We start from the raw sequence: 20,751 nt of genomic DNA, 5'->3' as shown, positions 1-20,751 counted from the left end.
TGTAATTTAAAAAAATATAACTGTAGCATTTAAGAAGTAAGAACATTTAGCTCATGTAAAGCAAAGCATTTTCATTATTGCCAGATATTTAAGGAAGATTTTCTAGAGAAATTCTCAACAAGAATTAATAAAATCCTTGAAATCTTTCTAAATGAGCCTTCAAAAACCTGGTAAGAATTTGCTGCTTGGTTTTCCTGTTACTAAGTAGGAGAAAAAAAATAATTGGATGACCATTCTTGCTCAGAGCGAATATTCTCAGCGAGCCTCTCAGCGGTCACTAAGCATTATTCACTCCCCCATCTCCACCCCATTTCCTTACTACTACTGAACTTTGTTCAGTGCAAAGAAGAGACAGTTGTATGGGACCAGGTGGCTGCAGCAGGCACATCCGCATAATCCAAAGATAGCAGCTGGAGCCACAGCTTAGGATGCCATACTGTGGTGTTTTATTAACAATTTTATTGTGAAAACAGCTAATATTTTAGCGTAATCTCCTCTGGCAGAGTGATAGCCCTGTTGGCTAAGTACATGAAGCTTTAGATGAGCGTACAAACCCCTCCAGAAAGTAGAGGGGTCTGAGAACTTTCTGTTTACATCAGAACAGTCTCATGAAAGACTTGTCCCCTTGTATTCCCTTAAATTCCCTGCCAGTCAAGGCCAGATTTCAGAAGTGCAAAGACACAAATAAGTGAAGACTGTTAAGTGCTGTTGTTTCGAACCTCTGAGAGCTTTTGTAAAGGTTTGGGATTTCTTAGTGATTCATTCTCCCGTATTCAGGTAACAGAAAGCATATTGCTGCAGGGAAGGGAAAAACGCAGATAAAATAGAGGATGTCTCATTTATCTCTCTGGACAGAGGAATTTCTCTCAGGAGTGCTTGTTCCATTTTTGTACTGGTACAAATTTGGTAATTGAGCGAATACTGTGGGCTTTGGTTTCACAGGATGGGAATAGCTCACAGCAGCCGAACCATGAGCGGCAGAACGCCTTTCTGAACAGGAGTTTTCATCGTACTGCCACGCTGCTTGACCTCTAAATGCGCCGACATGCTGCAGTATCACTTAGACTGGGAAAGAATGTTGCTGTGCTATTGCCCAAGAGATTCAGGAGGATCCCATTACAGCTACACAGTGCCTGTGTGTAATGGCAAAAACCAAGTATGTAAGAAAACATAGTCTTAACTTAAGGACCCGCTGCAGTCCATCAGATAAACCAGATAAAGTGTTTAAAGATCATACGAATGCCCACTGTCATCCCGGCACACTTTTGCTTCTTAAATGCTGTCTGCAGCATGGTCTGCTTCTTTCTCATTCAGTTATCACAGCTCTGAATGATGTACTAAAATTATTCTTTGCAACCTCTGTTCTATTTCTTTTTTCCTTTAAAATTATATACTACTAACCGATCAGAGGGATGCTGCTGGTTTTCAACTTGAAGACATAAAAAAACCTAAAGATATATATTAAAAAATCCAGGCTTGTAGGGCAAATACCTTTTCACTTAATCAGCTGCTACACCTGGATGTAAAAAGGATTCTCCGCCCAATGATGTGGCCTCTTCCTCAATTGTCTGGGCTGGGGAGATGAACCCTGCTCCTGTGCAGTGTGCCTGGGCTGTGCTACCCAGCATAAGAAATGTTGCTCAATTTTATGGACTGCAAAGTGTCCCAAGGGTGGACCAGCCCAGTCGTTTCCTGGCTAGCAAGAAACAAAGGAAGGAAGGCCCTTTTTCTGGAGTCAGTTCATCATCATCGATCAGTGGGATGCTGTGCTACGATGCACCACCAGGGAAGGAGGGCTCCGAGGGTCTGCAAGCAGAAACAATGAGTACAGCTGCACTCACATTCTGTCCCAAGTGAGGCAGAAAATGGTACATCTACCCCTCAGTTTCTCTCCAGGTCAGAAAAACAAAGTTTTTTGTTTAGAAAACAAAGCTGTAGCAGTTTGCTATCCTGTTATTTTTGCTATGGCAGAAAGCAAGAACAAAAAGGTAAGCACTTCGCTTGTGGCTGTGCATGAAGTCAGTCACCAGCAAAGAATCCATCACCATTTTATGTATAGCTTTATAAACAGATCTTTTTGAACACAGCAAGAACGATGGCCACCTCTGCCCTCAGTGAAAGCAGAAGTGCCCCCATACCAGTTCTTTATTCCTGTATAGAGCAGTAGTTCTTGCTTGCTTTGTGCATCCTGTAAAGTGATTGGCCTGAAATACAGCATTTAAGGGATAAAAAACCAGTTACCTTAATGCTCTTCTATCTAATATAACTATGCTGTCCACACAGATCGTCAGCATTCTTAACTAAGGCTGATAGCGGTACAGATCTCTGCAACAGAGTCTCTGTGAAATGCACACAATAACCCAATAAAACACTGACATAGGTGTAGGCATAAATAAAAGGGCCATATATTCAAAATGCACGAGTCTTGATTTGCACCAATAAAAGCCACAGGGCCATGCATCTTACAGGAAGCTGTATATGCATAATTCATACCAGTGAACATAAATGGCTGCTTGCATATGCATATACCTGTTTTCATATGCCTTTACCAATACACTGGAGTAATCACTTGCCCATAAATGCACATGCATCTTCAGATATGAGATTGGAACGTGTCCCCTGGCATCTTTACACATATTTCTGTTTCTTCTCCCTGCTCTCTCAATTATGCCTTGTAAGAGGTCCTCATAAATCTCCACCTTTCTGCTGCGTTTTTTCCTCCCACCACCCTTTTTATAACCAGGCCTGCAGATCTTTGTTATTTCTGTGGCATTTCCAGCACTGCTTTCTGTAAAGCCATCTCAGACTTTTCTATTTTTAACAGAGTGACAATGTGGTTACCATTTTACTCTTTGTCCTAGGCCATGCCCTGACCACCTTGCCCTACTTCCTTAGGACAAGCCATCCCCAAACTAGATGTCTGTCTCCCTGGACTCCCATCACCTGAGCGTGTCTTGCTTTTGTGGGAAGGGCTGCAGTCAGAAGCATGAAGATGAGGAGCATCCAGCATGCAGGTAGCAGCAGCACTGCTCTCAGGACTGCCGAAGCCTCTTTAGTGATGCCTTCCCCCTGTTTATTTTTGGCCAGGGATATACTCTTTCATACATGTTTTGTATATCCCTTAGCATCATTTTGTGCTTGCTTTTAAATGCAAAAAGTCAAAACTCTGCACTGGGCTGAACCAACCCAGGGACCTCAGCTACTCCTCATACTCCTTACCCTCCAGACCATTCCCAGTCTTCAGAGCCCTCCTTTGGATGCTCTTTGACAGTTTTATGTCCTTCTTACATGGTAGCACCTAAACCTGCACCCTGTGCTTGATGTGAAGCTGTACTAGCAGTCTTGCCAAGAGATGAGTGAAGGAACAAATCACTGCCTCTCACCAGCCCCAATGTTTTGGTATAGTCCCTAAGTACAGGTGTCTGCCAGTGACATAGAATGCCCGGTGTTGATTCAGCCATCCACACTCACTAAGCTGTCAGCTCCCTGTGCCACTGGGTGATCTGGGCATATGGGTCTTATTCAAATCCCATTTCTGTCAAATGAAGTCAGAGTGCAAGCAATGTTTGTACTGGGGTTTGGCTTGCTATCAGCAGTGCATGCTGCAGAACAGGCCTGCCAGCTACCCCTCCCGGGCTTTTGGATACAGTTGGCAGATCCTGTGCACTGCTTCACTGTGTTACAAAAACCATGAGAATGGTTTTTGGTCCCAGATTGGTGGTCCTATGGCTGGGTTCACGGCATCTGCAGGGATGGGTGGCTGTGATACAGGATGAGGTGACAAAAGCCAAGGAAAAGAAGGAAATCCTCCAGTCTCCAGTACAGATGCTGAGGAATGTGTACCATAAACCAAACCCAGATGTCTTGACTGATGAGCAAGCGCTATCTTTAATCTCTTATCTTCCCAGCTTTGAGTTTCATCATCATGCTAAGTGCCCCTATCCTTGCACTAGTCTAATGATTACTTTCTCCAAAGGGTTGAGGTGTGATTCAGAAGCAGAATGGTGACTCCTCACATCAGATTGAGTTACCATCTGTCTCACACACACTTTAGCTACAAGCTGCCAAATAGCTTCCATGTCTGAAAAACACAGCTGGAACCCAGCTTCAAAAACACTGCTACAGCCACCAGCAAGTAGGTACCTCAGGACAAGGAGCTGCCTTCGCTGACAGCACTGTGCTGCAGAGATGCAGTGACTGTGGCTCAGATTTAAATTGCTTTCTTCTAGAACTCAGGCTCTGTGGACTTTTTTTTTTTATATAAATATATATATGACATTCTAAAATGCTATACAAATGTAATGCTTTTATGTAGGAATGTTACACGTCACCACTACACACACTCAAAGCAGCATCATGTCAAGGCGAAGGAGGTAGTGCAGAGAACCATTAAGTGCCATTTCATGTACACGCAGGTGGTTCATTCGAGAAAGAAAAATGGAGATGTCAGGAGGGATGAGTGATGGAGGCTGCCGGCAGGCAGCAGAGCCCCAACTACAGCTACAGTGTGCCTAGGGGAGGAGAGCAAAGTTTGTCCCTGCTTCATCTGTGCTAATTTAGTCTGCATACTGAGTGTAAAATGAGGAAAAAAAATGAGATACTTGGATTATGGAATTAGCTTGACTCCCATAGAGTATGGATAGAAATGTTTCAGCATGGCTAATATTTTGAAACCTTCCAAAGACGTGAACAAGATGCTAAGCTGTATTAGTACAGCTCCCTCAGGATGCAATAATTTACCTGCTTGCAGGCATCACCAATCACATATGGTACCACTGGTTGACTGATACCTCCTCTTGTACCTCCTCAGGGAGGCATCCTCTTACTGTAAGTCACTGAAACTCCCTGAAGGGATGTGAGATGGAGGATGTGGCATGCCTGTCCCAGCAATGGAGGTATCTGCCACACAGCAGCTCTGCAGCAGCCAGAACATCCACAAACAGACATTAGAGCTGCCTGGCATTTGTGCCTCAGCAGCGTGGGGAACAGGAGGTTCTCACAGCCTTAACTCTGCTGGGGACAATGATGTCTGTGGTGGCACTGGTAAAATGGAGGTGGAGGTAACTGTCTTTTGGAGCATGGTGCTTTCCAGCTGCTTTATTTGAAAAATATAACATCTATGTATGCTCACTCTTTCACACACATTTGCATATAGGGTCACACACACATACAAAGAGCTCTTTCCAGCATAGGGGAGGAAACAAGCCAGGTTACATGCATGAATAATGAAATGGAAAAGTTGCCCAGGGATGCACTCCCTGACAGCTGTGGTTGCTGTGCTGTGACACTGCCATGGAATAGTCACCTTCTGAATACAGAGATTTTGGATAACAAAGAAAGCCTTGCAACTGACCTGGGTATTTATCTTTAAAAGCAAACATTAATGCTATTTCAACTGTCAAAACAGAGCCACATCACCTGTTTTGGGCTTTTATCCTCCATGGCTGCTCCGTGATGCTCCCCTGCCACTGCCTCCTCCGAGATCCTGGGAGCCAGAAGCCTGCTCTGCTGGAGAAAGGTTACTGAAGAGGCTGAGACGTGTGCATCTCCCTCCTCTGAATGGCCAAAATTCAAGAAATATTTTTTTCTGTTCCTTCCATTTCTTATTCTCAGCCAGGAGTACCAACAGATGCGGCAGCAGGAGAGCTCCAAGATGAAGATGGAGACATCCCAGCGGGGTCCCCCACGCTGCCTCACTTGCTTCCCCATGGGTCTTCAGGATGTTGCCTGGAGGAGCAGGCCCCAAGGCACAATCTGCAGGTTCTGTAGTGCCACCTGTATCAGCTGGTGGGGATCCTTTCCCACCATCTGTCTGCCAGGAGGAGGGAGATGTCACATGGGAGCTTCATGTTTTGCCCTCAGTAGAGAATTAGCCATGCTTATTTGATTGACAAATAATGAGACTTCATTCATTAATGTCATGGGCAGCTCCAAGGAAAGCAGCTGATGCTGCTGGGAGGAATGCTGCTCCCCTGAGTCAGGCCACCTTTGGTCTTGGACGTTGCTTTGGGTAACGCTGTGCTTGGTCTCAAAGGCAGCATGCAGTAACAGGAGCAGCAATGTACAGCGGCCTTGGCTAATGTGTCTCACACTGGGCATGAATTGCAGCCAACCCTGAGATCAGACTCCTCCTCGCCAAGAGTTCATGCTGCCAATAATGCTCTTAAGAGAGGAATGATTGCAGACTCTGAGCCATGAGGCAACTATGACTGAACTCAAATCATGCACTGTATGTAAATATATCTGTACTAACTTGCGCAAGCATGTGCATAAAACTTACCTATGTATTGACACATTTTCAGTATTTTCAGTCCTTGGCAGCTGAGTCTGTCTATTTCAATATAGCCTCTCTAGAAAGAAAGGCTGTATTCAAACAAGTGTTTGAGCAAAAAAGAGATCAAGCTCCAAGCCTAACTAACCGAAGCAGTTATATTGCTACAAAACCCCTGTGAAATCAGATTAGAACAACCTATTTCAGCTCAGCTTGAACCACAGTTTTCCTGGGTTTGATCAAATTGAATAAATCTGCTTCAAATGGGTTGTTGCACTGATTTCATGCTGCCTTAATTAAATGGTTTCAAATCAAGGTGACAGTTAAATCAGTGCAAGATAATGTGTAGAAACAAAATTATTATAATCGACACATAAGAAGCAGAAGTAAATCTTTTTGCTGCATTAACATAGGTCATGTAATGGATTGTTATACAAAGTATAACAAGTATTAGAACTGACAAACATTTATTTGCATATGATGTTTTACTTCAAAAACTCACATGGCTTCCATGACCAAAAACTTTCTTATTTTCAATCTATTAACAGTGGCTGATGTAAGGAAAAATGCACTTTCGTCTCTACAACTCAAGACCTTCTGAAATTCTTGTTGTAGCTATAACAGTTGATGTGACAGTTCTCCTCATCCATCCCACACTGTTGCCTGACACAAGCTGCATTGTGCTACCCCAACATGGGGTACTTTCTCACCGGCTGTGCTGCCTGATTTCTTTCCTACTCTCCTCCAGAAGCAGGAAAGCTTTTCCTGCATGTCTTGATATCCTGAAGAAGATGGCAAACCCATTGGATAATCCCATAAGAAAGCTTTCTTCTAATTTGTAATTTGAAAAGATTATCCTGAACTTTTTGCTTTGAGAATGCATTTCAAAAGTGGTGAAATTGCTTAAAAATGCCATTGACTGCTGGTGCCCTGGATAGCACAGATCCAAACACAAACAAGACAGAGCAATTATGTTTTCTCTTTGGGTACAGACTTCTATTCCCCTACGAGACTACGAGTCTTCTTTTTTTTTTAAGTTCCCATGTTTCTAATATTGTTTTGAGAAAATTATATCCACTTCTTCTTGAGGGGAATTTATTTACTTTTTTAGTGAATGGCAGATGACTACACTGTACATTTTGTTTGTACAAAAGGGAGCTCCCCCAGATCAGGATGTAAAGACTAACATTGACAGCTCCACAAGACAGTCTTGCTTTGCCTGGTGTGCCAGATTTATTTTACATAATTCATATTTCAGATATCTTCAAATATTTCCTCTGCTTTGGTTAAACTACTGACACACATAATGCATTTTTGCATTTTTGGATGGAAGCAGAACATTCCTGAGTAGAGAGGGTGCCAGACTAAAAAGCTGTTTTTAAAAAATACTTAATATTATTAGACTATTAAAAGTGAATGATTCTGGCAGTTTAATTGCTATTTCATAACATTCTGTGTTTACTTTTTGGATTTTGCCTAGATTATGTAAACAGACATCAGGTTAATTTTTACTTGCAGCTAAACTTTTTTCTCAACCACCACCAATCTTGGCTCCTTTGTGCTAACACAGTATGTTGATGTGAGTATTTGTAAGCATAACAAAGATTGTGAAAACCTAAACAAATGGAATAAGGAAAGGAGAAATGGAAGGGGAAAAAGGAGGAGAGGAGAGGAGAGGAGAGGAGAGGAGAGGAGAGGAGAGGAGGAACATTTCCACTAATAACTTTTTTTTTCTTTTTCAAAAGTTCACCCTGACACTAAATTCTACGGTGTCTTTTTATGACACTAAATTTTGGGGTGTCATTGCTTTGTTTAATTGTGCAGGACAGTAAGATTAGTAAGAAAGCCCCTAGAAATTAACTTTCAAATTAAATAAAAATTATGTGGAACAATATTTATTCTGTGCATTTGAAGTTTCATTTTTTCACTTTGACTTCAATAGCAGTTGGATCAGAGCCTGCAATTATTTTTCTCTGAAAAATAGGTGGCATTTTAGAATCAAAGTTCTTCCAGACACCGTACAACTCCCTGTATTGAAGTTTAAAGGTATATGTAATGGCCCTACATTCTCTCATACAGTTTTTAGCAATCTCATCCCACATCACCAAAAATACCTGCAGAAAATGTTGATGGCATTTTTCATGACCAAGGAGAATAAGTATAAAAAGCAGGACAGTTTAGAAGGATTAAGATTGCTTTGCTGAGATACTATTGAACAATGTCTCCTACCCATGTTACGTATTTGTAACAGAGCATTATCTTGCTAGACGACTACTTGGCTGCATGTTTTTAATCTAATGGAATGCTCCCAAATATTTCCTCCTTGGATGGATACCATGGGACATTACAATAGGAATTTACTCTGTAACTAAGGATGCCCCCTGAAAAGCAGAGTACTAAGCCATTTAGTCCTCCTCCATTGTACTTGCCTCTTGCATCAGCTTTCAATAAACAATGACTAAATTATTCATCTCCTTCATTTGCTCAAGTGCAAAAGTGTGGATTCTCGTATTGAGTCTAGACATGCTGGAAAACTGGCACAAAGTAAACATTTGCTGAATTCACTGTGCTTTCCCCCTTGTGTAACTGAGGAGCTGAAGAATGAAGGAATATAAAAATAAACATTGACATTAACTCATCCAGTATCTTTTATCTGAGCAGGCTCTTCACCTGTACTGACTGTGAATCGGAAAAACAGGACACAGCCAGTGGTCAGGTTCTTCAAATCTTTGCTTCAAACAGAAAATTATGCAGTATTTAAAAATAAACAAAATAATAATAATAATAATAATAATAATAATAATACATTTTCAAAGAAACTTTATTCATTCAAAAATCTCCTCCTAAATTTATTAACAGATACATCCATCTTGGCTGAGGATAGACAAAAGCCTCTGAAGCAGAATACCTGGAAAACTGGACATGGAGACATCGTAGAAGAACACTCGAACTTGGAACATGATGGCATTGAAAGTAAAACTAGCAAAAAACAACAAAATTACTGCACCATTTGACATGACCTTGCATACTGCGTGAGCAACAAGATGTTCTCTCTGTTTGGATAAGAAAATTGTGTGTTCTTCACAAAGAAACATTTTAAGCATAGCTGTGCTCGTTAGTCTCCATATTTATGGATCTGTCAACTCTTCCACTGTAAACATCAGTGCTAAGGATTAGCACTCTGCTGCAAAGTGCAGCTACAGAATGAAATGCCACCGGCAGCAGACACAGATGGGGCTTAAAGGAATACTCTATTTCTTTTCAAAAGAGTTATTTCAGCTTTTGTTGTTGTTGTTGTTAAGGTTATGAAAGGTACAGCAAAAAGGTAAAATATAGAAAACTCAGATTCTCAAAAACCTCTCTTTTTTGGAGTTACTAGGATCAAAACTAATTTAAGGTATGTTTACAATCTGTAACGGATTGCTTCATGACCTGGGCCAGCATCTTTAGTCAAAAGCATCTTAATTGATTTTATTGAGGCTGAGGCTGATGTTAACCTGTGTACATGTACTAGAGAATGAAACGTGAGATGTGTGAGTATGGGAGCTTTTGGAGGACTGGGATGCAGTGTAACAACCAATTGAACACCTCCACTGAGACCAGCTACTCTCAACTAACAGGTGAGAAGCTTGAGGCGGTGTGCTGGCCATTCAGCCCCTGGCCAGGGGTGCAGCCAACCCTGCAGAGGTGGGCACCAGAGCTCCAATCTCTTACTGAAGACTGGAACAGTGCTGCAGAGGAATCTGTTTTGGAAGTAGAACCTGAGAGCTGACAGAAGATTCCCTCTTCCCTTCTGCAAAGGTCTGTATGCTCCTGTGGCAGGCCACTGGACTCCTAGATCAGCTGAGGCCATGGATCACACGCTAGCTGTTTCCAGAAGTATAGTTACAACCATCATTGTAACTAGAAGCCTTTCTCCTCCCTTTCCCCATAATAATTTCCAAAGCTAAAACACAAACAAAGAGGCATAGCTGAGTGCACTGTACAAGGACATGGTGAGAAGAAACACTGTCTTGTAAGAACAATATTTAAAGTGCCACTGATGCTGTATTTAGTTCTGCACTGGGGGTGGAAGCACTCAAGAGTAAAAATTTGTGAGAGGGCAATCCTTTCCCCAAGGGAATTTCTATCTCTGCACCACTATCCAATCCCTCACAGAATCACAGAATGGCTCAGGTTGGAAAGGGACCTCAAGAATCATAAATCTCCAACCCAACCCCCAAATGCAGGGCCACCAACCTCCCCACTCCCCACTGAATACCAGACCAGGCTGCCCAGGGCTTCATCCAATCCGGCTTTGAACCCCTTCAGGGACGGGGCATCCACAGCCTCTCTGGGCAGCCTGTTCCAGCACCTCACCACTCTCTCTGTAAAGAACTTCACCCTAACATCCAACCTAAATCTTCCCTCCTTCAACTTAAAACCATTTCCCCTTGTCCTGCTGTTATCTACACTTCCGAAGAGTTGACTCCCCTCTTGTTTGTAGGCTCCCTTTAGGTACTGGAAGGGTGCAATGAGGTCACCCCACAGCCTTTTTTTCTCCTGGGCTGAACAAGTCCAGCTCCCTTGAATGGATCTTCTTGGGTCCATGGGTCAACCATAGCAGCTGCATCAGGGCAATTAGCTCCTGCAATATTTCTAGCCCACGAAGATGAGGAGAACTCTTGCCTTCTGGGGAATCTGGAGAAGCATAGCTCTGAGCAGATTTGAGCTGTGTTTTGGATGGATGTATATGCACTTCCTTACTGAAAGTCATCATCCAAACAGTTCGTCCTCCCCTGTGTTTGCACTGATAGTTTCTGTATGGTCAAGAGCAGAAAAAAGCAGAACAGAGCCACCCAAACTTCCATTTGCTTGAAAAAACAGCCATGAGAAAATCCTACTGGGACATTAAAGCAATCTGAATAGGCCTGATACTGCAGTTTGGATGTCTAGACAGAAAAAATTATTAATCAGCTGCTTCCAGTCATATGTCACATTACTTTTTGGGTATGGCAGGTAGACACATTATTGCACGCTTTGGGGCAAATGGCCTATGAATTTGAAATTAATGTTCAAAGCAATTGAATCTGATTTAGTGTCCACAGAAATAGAAATTAAAATGACAAAATCATAACAAGAGAAGGAGAATGGTTACAAGCTGCAGTAGTTTCCAGATATATTTATTGCTTCTGGAAATCAGATTTAAAATACATAGTAAGACAGATATAACAAAAAAGCAACACTTCATTCCTCAATAGTTGTATTGGTCACTACATATTAGAGCTTAGAAAAAGCATAAGCTACAAAATAGAAAGCTATTTCATAAACTTACATGAAGTGATCGTTTTCTCCCTAATAATCCAACAGTGAACAGTATCAACTTCACGGTGCCAAATTAAAAGTCCTTTGGCGTACCCCAGCGAGACAGTGCCTCTCTTCCCATTGCTTCTGGCTCTGAGTCACAGGCTGATGGCCAGCCTGAGCCTCTTCATTTCTGTGCATGGGCCGCTCACAGTCCTCAGCTGTCTGTGCTGCAGAAGGCTGCAGAAATCATCTGCATGCAGAGAGATACAGGGGCCTAGATCTTCACTTCTCGCATGTACTCACAAACAAACAAACATAGAACTACAAAGGATAACAAAATCTTCATCCTGCTGTGCCAAGCACTAGAGATTTGAAAAGAGCAACATGCTTTGAAAAGGCAGCCCTTCTCAAAAAAAAAAAAAAAAAAAAAAAAAAAGCATAGTTTATCTCCATATGAACTGGGTGTCTTGACAACCTGAGGATAGAAGCTGCCACGCTCCCAATCCTGGCAGGGAGAGTCTCACCACCATCTTTCTGGCAGCAGATTTATGTCAGCACCAGCTACTCACAAGAGTAAGCTTTGATAATATCTACCTGGGTTTTGCTGTCACATCATGGACTTGCCAACTGCCCGTGTTCATAAAGCAGCTCTTTCCCAGACACAGTAGCCAATGGTATTTACTGGACTGCTCAGGAGCAGTGTTGTTCAAATCAACTGATTTTAAGCTTTGCCAGGGGACTTAAATTCTGCTGACAGGATTGGATTTTGAGCCATGATCACAAGATGATGCTCACATCCACACAGAAGAATGGAGCATTTTACAGCTTGTGATTCAACAAGAAATAAGCTATGAAGCAGCACCCACAATAGTAAGAAGTCTTGTCCTTCTCAGAGGCCTTGGGGCATGCAGCACATCCCTGCAGAAAAGGCATTGCTCTGATAAATCCTGATCCCCAAGTAACATCCCCTCTGTAGCTTCCCATGAGGTGGCAGGTGGGAGGGTTATTTCTGAGCCATTCGAGAAGGTGTGCTGAAAACTGAAGGGAGCACAGTCTAGAAGGAGGCCCTGGAAGCCAGCCCTCTGAAAGTATGACCTGCATCTAGGTGGGATGTTGGCAGAGCCTGTACAGCCCAGTGCTCAGGAACTGAAGAAGGAAGACAAGGCTTAGGTGCGCGCAGTATCCTGCCTGGGCTTTGCCACCACCAGTGCAGAGAAACACTGACATTGCTTCTTCTCATGGTCTGCCTGAACTATGCTTGCTCTGAGTCTGGAACTATGTGCTTTGAGAGACCTTGATCCTGCCTCATGCACTCAGCTTTGTCTTGGTGCCTGGAAGAATATCCTGAAAGTGCTGATTGCATTTATGGAAGACCCGCTGCTTTAACAAGAGCAGTATCTTCTGCTTGCAGACAGAGTCAGGTAAATCAGGACTGATTTCAGCATTATCTCCATCTTCTCCCCACCACAACCAGTGCTAAGCAAGGAGGACTTGGCCTATAGACTGATGAAAGATTAAAGGTGCACAGGCAGAGTGATAGCTCTTGATTTTTGCCTAAAAGTGATTGATAGAACTACAGCCATTCATTGGAATAAAGCTTTTATAGCTCTTCTGCAAACTATTCTTGCAACCTTTTTGCAAACCAAGCACTATATTTTTGAAAATTTCTGTGTAATGCTTCCTTTTTCTCACTTTTTAATTCTCCTTGGTACCTCTCACCTTGTACTGATTTTCTTTGCTTCCCTATCCATTCTTTCCTTCCTCAGTCTTTGGAGTCCTTAACAACCAATCCTACCTTTCTGCTGATGGCCACGTCATTTTTTCTTTTTAATTTTTCCTTTATTCCATGTGTGCAAAATGCACAGGTTGATTTCCAGCTAAGAAAGGCTTTCCACCCAGGGAGAGTAAACCAGGAAAACCTTTCCTCTCATTTATTTCAAGCAAATGCTTCTGCTACTGCAGGCTGTCACTTCAGAAGATAAGGGCATGCAGTTCAATCCATGACATGTTAAGTGAATGTGAGATACATGCATGGAAGGCCAAGTGACCAAGTGACAGAAACTCAGGTAAATTTTGATCATCAGTACCACGAGTTCACCTTGCCTAGTCACCTTTCTTTTCAGCTAGTATACATCTTTCCCAAACATCTTCCTCATCAGATCGTCTTATTTTGCAAGGCTTCTCTAAAATAAAGACGCTTCATAAAGTTGTTCTCTCTTTGCTTTCACATGCTCTTGCAGCACTGTGTTATTTAGATCTGTGCTTGAAAAAAGCTGTAGCTGTTCTTCATTCTGGCATCCCATTACTAATTCTGGCAGAGCTAGACATTTCTGTAAACATGGCTGGGAAATGGATATTGTGCTTTGTTCCAATCTCTGCAACAGACTTCTTCATGACCTCTGGCATGCCATTCAGCCGATGGGTCTCAGTTTCATCATATCAGGATTTTCAGACTTTCCTTTCTTTTTATTTGAGGGAACCAGAGTTTTAAAAGACAAGGGTAGAATACAACATTATTTTTTTTATCCTTTGCCTTCCCCTCTGTTTTTCCTTCTGCCTAGCTTCCATGCAGCTGTTGAACATTTAAGAAAAACATGTCTCCCACTGAGCAAGTTCCCTACAAAAGTGAATTGAGCTTCAGGCAAGAGGAAATGTGAGTCCCGAGGTCACTCCTGAAATAAAGCCCTTGCCCGGCTGCACATAACTTTGTTGTTGTGTGTTTTAGGCATGATTTAGAAAGAAAAAAAAAATTCACATTTCCCACAAACAGAATAAAGAGAAATGTTGATAATCATGAGATGATCATAAGATCTTTCAAATCTTATTATGTCTTCCTGGTATTTTCAGTGGTGTTTTCAGAGCCCACTACTTATATCCAAACAAAAGTGGGAAAGGTAGGATTAGGAAAAGATGATGACTTGCTGGTGCAAATTAGAGTTAATAGAGAAGCCTCCATGTCCTCCACACAGCTTGAATGAGAAGACAGAACCCTTTTTCCACATTTAAGATACACCCCCTGTTCACAGGGGAGTAATATTTCTGTCAGATATGAAAGTAGTTTCTAATCTGCTCTGACCTTGGTGAGAAATTCAAGTCCAAATGTAGTAAGATAGAAGCTGACAGGTCAGCCTGAAGAATTTGACGTGGCAGAGGCTTTCTTGCTGTCTTTCTTTCTTCTTTTCTTTCACTGAAAATCTTATCAAGGATCACTTCAAGTTCTGCGGCAGTATGACCAACCATAGAAATGACACCAGTTGTGTCATTGCTCCTGCTGTTACAATGAAGGCAACCAGACTGGTTGAGGATCTGCTGTTATTGCTATAAACAAATAAAGATGGAGTCCTTTAGAGAGAAACATGTCACCTTTTGATGTGTTAATATTGCAAAAGTTGATCAGTTAGTTGTCAGTTATACCTGACACTCTACATCAAGACTTCTTTACCTAACAGCTTTGTACTTTTTTGTTTTCTAAGCTGTAGGCAAATACAGTGACCCATACAAAGGCTGTAGACATTTCTCTCAATTTCCAAAGCTTTCTGCTTGTCAGGTGCACCAATGCCCTCTGGTACAATGACTAAGACAAAACCTGGATGATGGAAATGATCTTATGCACATCAATAATCTCATGATAATCTCACGTGTCTCAACAGAAAAAAAAAAGGCTAAAAACACTTTGAGTTAAGAGTCCCAGCTCAGAAATTATTCACAAGTCTGAAACATGATGGTTATCTTTCAGGCTATCTTTCTTTTGGTTATTTTTCTGGAAGCAAGCTTATTTTTGATCACCCTAACAGAAGGTTAAAAGCTTTTGGTTAAAAGTTTGGATGTTTCTTTGTACTTTGTCAGTCAAGCGATGAACCTAACATTTCTATTCATTGGTCATGACAAAAGTTATAAATTTTGAATAGCTAAAGCCTATTTATTATTCGTATTACTGGAGAAACAGCTCTTAGACAGAGCTTTTATTTTCATTATTTTCAACATAGCGCCTAGCAGACAGAATGAAAGTGCATGCATTGGAGATTCACAGCCTAATTTTAAAGTAAGGGAAAGGGCAGATCTAAGAGCTTCCCTCCATTCAGAGTATAGGAACTGTGTCACCCACCCACTCAAGAACTGCTGGCTTGGGATAAATAAAGGAGGGGCTCTCAGGCTCGGGGGTGAAGACTGGCAATACTGCATCAGGTACTTGAAGACCAATAAGTGTAAGATGAGGAAATGAGGAAGGTTGCCCAGCTTGCCAGGCAGTGATCATAGATCAGCCACATGTCTGCAGCCAATCCATTTTCTGTAGACAGCTATCAAAGGCATGATTTAATGAAGGACTTTGAAGGACGCTACCCCAGCAAAAGGCAAAGCACAAAATCTCTTTTTTGAAGATCTCACAAAAGCAGGATGGTGATGACCATCATCAGCTCTGAAGGAGAGATTATAAATATGGTAGCATTAGATGAGGAAGGCTGTTCAAGCCAAAGACTAAAAACTGCTCTGTGGAGAGCCAGAGGAATGCTGCAAAGAAGAAGGTCAAGGTAATGAGCTAGGAAAATCATCCCTTCTGCAGCATTCTGGGTGGGCAGTGGCAGAATATGATGGTCCTTGTTTAGGCCAGAGGAAGAATGTGATGGCACTGAGATCTTGGTGGTCTGCATGTTTCTTTTAAAATTTGTTTTCCTGCTCTATTTGCTGGAGTTTGTGATCCAGAAAGCATTTTGCTGTTTCCCACCTGCAGTTACCAAAGTTTCCCTGGGAGTGCATTACAAAGAAGGGATCACACACTATACACCATTTTTCACACAGCAAATGTCTCTCAGCTCAGCCAGGAGCCATGAAATATGATGAAAAATGGCCAGAGGAGCAGGTAATCTCTGTGTGAGGGACGCAGAAAAACTTCATGATCTTCTTCCCATTTATGGGAGAGGACTTCTGAGAGAGGATTTGGCAGTCTGGAGAGTGGGCAAGGCCAGGTACCTGTTGGGGCACTGGTGGTGGCAACACACCTCAGGAAGGGAGATAGGTACACACAGGCTTGGCAGAGACTGCAGGAGGACAAAGAACAGCAAAGAACAGACACCTTACATCTAGGTCCTAGTTGTGGACATTGAGGACTCCCTCAGCAGCACAGGCTGGAAGCGTATCACTACAAGCCCCAGAAAGAGGTGAAAAGCAACAGGAACTTGCCTGAGCAAAGTCTTGAACAGCCTCATCTAAAGAGAAGCTAGTCCTGTTTTAAGCAAGATCATGACCTCCAGAGGTCTATTACAACTTAAATTATTCTGAGCCCGTTCAAAATTAAAATTTAATTTTCAGAGAGGTGTCCCAGCACCTGATGCCGCAGAATCCTTCCATTCAGCTGCTATGACAATGCCAGCAGCGCCAAGGAATTCCTCTGCAGTGCTTCTCTCAGTCCCAATCCCAGGGGTTTCTTCCTGAGTACAAAGCAGCATCACTCACCTGCTGCTGTGACAATGGGGCAATGGCATTGCAAAGAGCTCCTCTGCCTCCTTATCTCTGTCCCATGGGCATTCCTTTGTTGATGAGGAATTTCCTCAGAGCACTGGCTGAAAGGCTTCTTGGGTCAGATGCACTTATCTATGTGGCAGATAAAACACTGCCACTGAGGAAACATTTTTCCACTTTTGCCACTGCCACTGTCCCTGCCTGCAAGCTGGGGTCCACACTGGCACCCTGCAGTCCTTGCATCTGCACACCATATTATTTATTCTGCCATGCTTCATGACAGCCAGATGCTTACTAGGAAACTAAGTTACAGCCTGGATCTAGCCTTCCCCCCTCACAGGAAAGTTATAGGGAAAATAAGAAATGGTGACCGCATTGTTTGGGCAGTGACCAGACCATGCCATGCATCTCTTTGGTCAAACTCCCAGTGGGTCATGAGACTGCTGCAGTCTTTTGCCCTGTCCTGTGCCCTTCTGAAGAACTGCCCTCAGGTAGTGGTGATAATTGGACTACTGAAGCTTCATGTGTTTGCCAAACTACTCCCACAAAGAGCAGAGTAAGTGAGGAGTGAGTAAGGATAGAAAATAAACCATGGGTGGAGGCAGAGCTTCCAAAATGGCTGCAGGATATTGAGCAGTGGTATTTGGGACCAGCTACAACGTGCAAATATGCACTGGGTGACACACTTGTTATTCAAATACAGGGTTTTTACCTAAATAATCATCAAACTTGAGATCATTTTATAAATTGCACACACACATAAATACACATGAATAGATCTGTTCTGATGCATGTAACCTCTGGGATATGAATGGATTAGATTGAGATGTTTGTTGTTTTGTTTTGTTTTTTCTCTTTTCTTTACATTTTGTGTATCACTGTGATTTTTTAGAGTATTTTAGCTCCCAATAAATATTAATTTAAAAAAAAAGTAATTAGGCAAATTGTTTTCCTTTCTTGTTGTTTCTTCCTATGGCTTAATTAAGGCCTCTTGGAAGCAAACTATTTTTTACGTGGCTATTGTTGTCATTTTCTTCCTTCTTGCTAGTGTTTTGTTAGGCTGATATGTATTAGCTCCTTAGGTATATGCATTTATCTCTAGCAACATCCTGGGATTTCCTATCACAACTGGCTAAAAAGGGGGGGGGAGGGAAAGGCCAAAGATAGATGGTAAGTACAGCTGAGGAGAAGTCAGAGCACTACATTCTCTATCCAGATCTAAGATACGTTCTCGAGAGCTTCCCATTTCAAGAACACTTACATGATATGTTTCCACTTACCATTTATGCCAAAAATATCCCAGTGTGGCTCCTACTGATGAAAGCAGCAGGGGTGTTGGTGTGAACAGGACTCCAGGCAGCCACCTCAGCTCCTGCACAAACCTGTGACCAGGTGCCCTGGGCCGGAGATAGGGATGCAGATGCAGAGGCGTAGTCTTCCATGCCACCCCACTGCTCCTCAGACACAGCCAGACTGACAGGGAAACCCAAAGCCAAGGCCACAAGTTGCAGATGGGGCAAAATCATAGATGGGACAAGAGATGTGGTTAATGTGCCAGCACTACTCTCATTACTATATTTTTGACTTTCTGAAAAGTAACCATGCATGCTTCTGTCTGTAGTTTGAATATTCTTGCAACAGTGCTGCTTGGTGCCTTGGGAAGAGGACCATTTGAAGTACGTGTGGCTCCTCCTTACTGGAAAGCCGAAGAGACTTAATGCCTGAAAGGCCTATGTGTAGCAAGAGACAGTCACACCGCTCAGGGCAAAGGTCTGGGCAGTAACCCGAGAAACACGAGAGCCCATGCCAGAGTCAGTCTTGTCACCTGTCACTATTCCTGCTGTATAGACAGGGCACAGAGCATGGTAAAAGGCTACAAACAGCTTCTGGGCCAAAGTAGGGCCAAGGGTGTAAGTCCTGAGGTCCCTCTGCTGGAGTTACTCCAGGAAAAAAAGCAAAAATTACAAGCCATGAGCAGAAGGGCTACAGAGCAATTTCAAATGGCAGAAAGGAGGCTGCTTGCAATGAAAGCATTTGGTGGCCAACGAGAAGTGAAAATGATATGGCACGGAACTTTTATGGCACTTTTCCTTTCTTAAGCAGGATCCCCGATTTTCCCTCAGTTCCAAGCACAAGGAGCCCACTCAGTTGCGGGGCTGCAATTGAGGGGAACCCAGCAGACAGGCTGGCCTTTGGGTGGCCCTGCAAGCTGCTGAGGGCTTGGTTCTGCCATCACAAGCACATTATTAGTGATAATTTACTACAAAAAAGATCTTGTAGGGCCAGTCTGGAATACATCTGTATCTACAACACTTCCAAGCACCGATGCACTACATGAGCACCAGAAGTGAGAACAGCTCAGTGTCTCTGGGCTCAGAAGCCAGAAATGTTGGGAATTACTCAGGGGGGATTTTGCCCTTGGGGTGCAGCTGCTCTCAGAGGCTGGACATGGCTTTGGGATTCACTTATACCTCCCAGAGCCAAGCGACCACACATCCAGTTTTCACTCCCTTTTCCCGCTTTCCTTAAAACAAATGTGCCAGTACTAATTTCCTGAAGATGAGGAAAAAATAAACAAATGAAAGATTAAGAAAACTGTTACAGAGATAAGTGGCCTTAGGACAATGTGTTCCTGGTATTATACACATATATGTGAGGGTGAGCAAGGCTGGGCTGAAGGGAGGGATGTGGTTCTGCCTGCACCATCCCCAGCAGCAGTTTGGTTCTTGCTGAGGCTCCGCAAGGTTCTTGTACTGCTGCAGTGGCTGTGTCATGCAATGACTTGGTGTGGCCTGATGGCTTTACATAAAAAGCTGACTATGTGCAGACAGCAGGCAATTAACAGAGCAAATTGTGAAGAGAATATATACATATGTATGTATATATAATATATATACACCTGAATAATCCAGTGATTCAATGGATGAAGGTTGTTTCACATTTTCTAAAGGAAAATGTCCCCGATATCTGATTTGAACTATGAACTCAGTGGAAGATGGGGGGATTCACAGGGAGCGGCTCCCTCTGGCAACACAACCGTGGCTGGTTTATCTCAGTGTACGTGTCATTTCCCTGGGGGTCCTTTTGGATGGGCGTGCTGTGTGCACGTTGGTCCCACTCCTGTGGCATATGGAAGTGAGGCGCAGTATGCGTGTGTCTGGGTCGGGAAGGAAGCTACCACGTTGCCTGCTTAGCTCGCCATGCAGTCTAGCAGGAATTAATCAATGAGAACCTGTGCCGCATGGAAAAGAAAAAAAAAAAAAAAATAGAAAGCCTGCAGCGTGGTACCCCGTTAAGGCATAGATCCCTGCTTGCTCTGCACCAGCCGCAGCCCAGACATGCCCCTGGCGACCCTCACGGCTGAGGTCGTCAACCCCCGGGCGCTGGTAGCGAAGGGGCCCCGAGCCCACAGTGGGGCAGCCCCTGGCCGGAGCGCCCCGAGGGCATTGGCGGGCGCCGGCTCGGTTTCGGTGGGCGGAGGGGGAGGTAAAAGAGCTGAGTCAGCGCAGGGGAACGGCCGCGGGCTGGGTCTGGGGTCCGGGCAGGGCTCCCGCCCCGGCGGTGCCCACGAGAGAGAAGAGAAGAGAGAGGCCCCGGGCGGCGGGCAGGGCGCTGCCCCCCTCCCCCCTCCTCCGTCGCCGCTGCTCCTTATCAGCCCGGCTCGATGCTGCAAGGCGTGTCTGGGGCTCTGCTCATGTGATGGAGCAAGCGGGAGACGGGCGGGGGGACCAGGGGCG

Source organism: Centrocercus urophasianus, unplaced genomic scaffold, assembly GCF_019232065.1.
Source record: "Centrocercus urophasianus isolate 14NV4802_14NV808 unplaced genomic scaffold, USGS_Curo_1.0 seq_10, whole genome shotgun sequence".
Lineage (NCBI taxonomy): Eukaryota > Metazoa > Chordata > Aves > Galliformes > Phasianidae > Centrocercus > Centrocercus urophasianus.
Note: the sequence above shows the minus strand (reverse complement) of the source record.